Below are 1,880 nucleotides of genomic sequence, written 5' to 3'. Positions count from 1 at the left end.
GAGTAACCCTGTTCCTGATTTTGTTAAATCAGTCTCACAAAAACATCTATTGCGCATTCGTTAACCGTTGGATTTGGCTGATTTTTGGAAAGCAGGTTCGCAACATTCAGGTCTTCGTCTTCAACGGTCGGATCGGTAAAAAGACGTCTGTAGAGGGAGAAATCGGGCTCGCACAACACTAGGTTATCCGTAATTTATTTTGTCTCAGTGATTATGTTTGTCGTATTTTCCTGTCATTATTTGTATGGCTTTGAGAGAAGGTTTGGAGGTTCATTGTGTTGTTTTGAAAAATGGGTTTTGTGTTAATTTGTATGTTGGGACTTCTTTGGTTGATATGTATGTGAAGTTTTTTTTTTTGGGTAGTGCTAGGAAGGTGTTTGATGAAATGTCTGTGAGAAGTTTGGTTTCTTGGACTACTGTTATTGTTGGGTATGCTAGGTGTGGGGATATGAGTGAGGCCAGGAAGCTTTTTGATGTTATGCCTGATAGAGATATTGTTGCTTCTAATGTTATGATTGATGGGTATGTGAAAATGGAGTGTATGGATTTGGCGAGGGATTTGTTTGATAAGATGAAGGATAAGAATGTTATTTCTTTGACTAGTATGGTTCATGGTTATTGTGAGGATGGTGATGTTGTGGCGGTAGGTTTATGTTTAATTGTATGCCTGTCAAGAATGTGCTTAGTTGGAATGCGATGATTAGGGGATATTGTGAGAATAGACGACCGCACGATGCGTTGAAGTTGTTTTGGGAAATGATGGGAAGTTTGGATGTGGAAATGAATAAAGTGACGGTTATGAGTGTTCTTCCTACTGTTGCTGATTTGAGTTCTTTGGATTTGGGTGTTTGGATTCATTGGTTTGTGCAAAGGAACCGAATTGATGAAGATGTTCATGTGTGTAATGCTTTGGTTGATATGTATGCAAAATGTGGGGAATTGGAAAAGCTAAATTGCTTTTTGAGGAGATGAATGAAAAAGATACATCGTCGTGGAATGCTTTGATAAATGGTTATGGTGTCAATGGTTGTGCGAAAGAAGCGTTAGAAGTATTCGCAGCAATGTTACAGAAATGATTTGAACCGAATGAGATAACAATGACTAGTGTGTTATCTGCTTGCAACCATTGTGGTTTGGTAGAGGAATGAAGAAGATGCTTCAAAGAAATAGAGAGATTTGGAATTGTGCCTCAGATTGAGCATTATGATTGTATGATTGACCTTCTAGGAAAGGTTGGATACTTGGATGAGGCTGAAAATTTGATCTTCTGTGTTGTCGCTCTGTCTGTTGCTTCTTCAGTTTGATTGTTAATCTCTCTAGTGATTTGCTTTGTTGCTTCTCTCTTTGTTTAGTTTGGTTTGGTGTAGTTTAGTTTGGTTTGATTTAGTTTGGTTTGATATGATTTAGTTTTGTTTGGTTCTATTTGGTTTGATTTGTTTGGATTTGGTTTCGTGGTGCTACTTCTTTGGTTGTTCCTATCTGTTGATTTTGATATAGTTGTTGCTCCTTTTTTTATCGCTCCTTTTTCGGTTTGATTTTTAGTTGGCTTGGTTCTTCTCTTTGATTGTTGCTTCTTCTTTGGTGACATCCCTCTTGTCCCCCCGACTGTCCAACCACCTCCTGCGATTGTTGATCCTCCTCGTTACCCCTTTCGTCATCATCTTCAGCATAGAATCATTACTCTACCGTTGTCTCTTCCTCTTTACAGATTGTTGATTTGTTCACAAAGATGCATTCCATTAAATGTTTTCGTTTTTTAGTTGACAAACTCTCGATGCTTCATGTTAATGCATCGTGAGTTTTAGGGGAGATGTTAGATAATATTATTATATATTAGTAGTAAGGGTATTTTAGACAATTCTATTCTTTTATATATATAT

General features: G+C 37.4%; 1 pseudogene; it reads left to right on the top strand.

Annotated features, from left to right (window-relative positions):
- Nucleotides 1-244: 244 nt before the first annotated feature.
- LOC105851244 (pentatricopeptide repeat-containing protein At2g44880-like) lies at nucleotides 245-1,304 on the top strand (annotated as a pseudogene).
- The last annotated feature ends 576 nt before the right edge of the window (nucleotides 1,305-1,880 follow it).

Source organism: Cicer arietinum, chromosome 8 (genome assembly GCF_000331145.2).
Source record: "Cicer arietinum cultivar CDC Frontier isolate Library 1 chromosome 8, Cicar.CDCFrontier_v2.0, whole genome shotgun sequence".
Taxonomy (NCBI): Eukaryota; Viridiplantae; Streptophyta; class Magnoliopsida; order Fabales; family Fabaceae; genus Cicer; species Cicer arietinum.
Note: the sequence above shows the minus strand (reverse complement) of the source record. Positions and strands in the feature narration are given on the sequence as shown.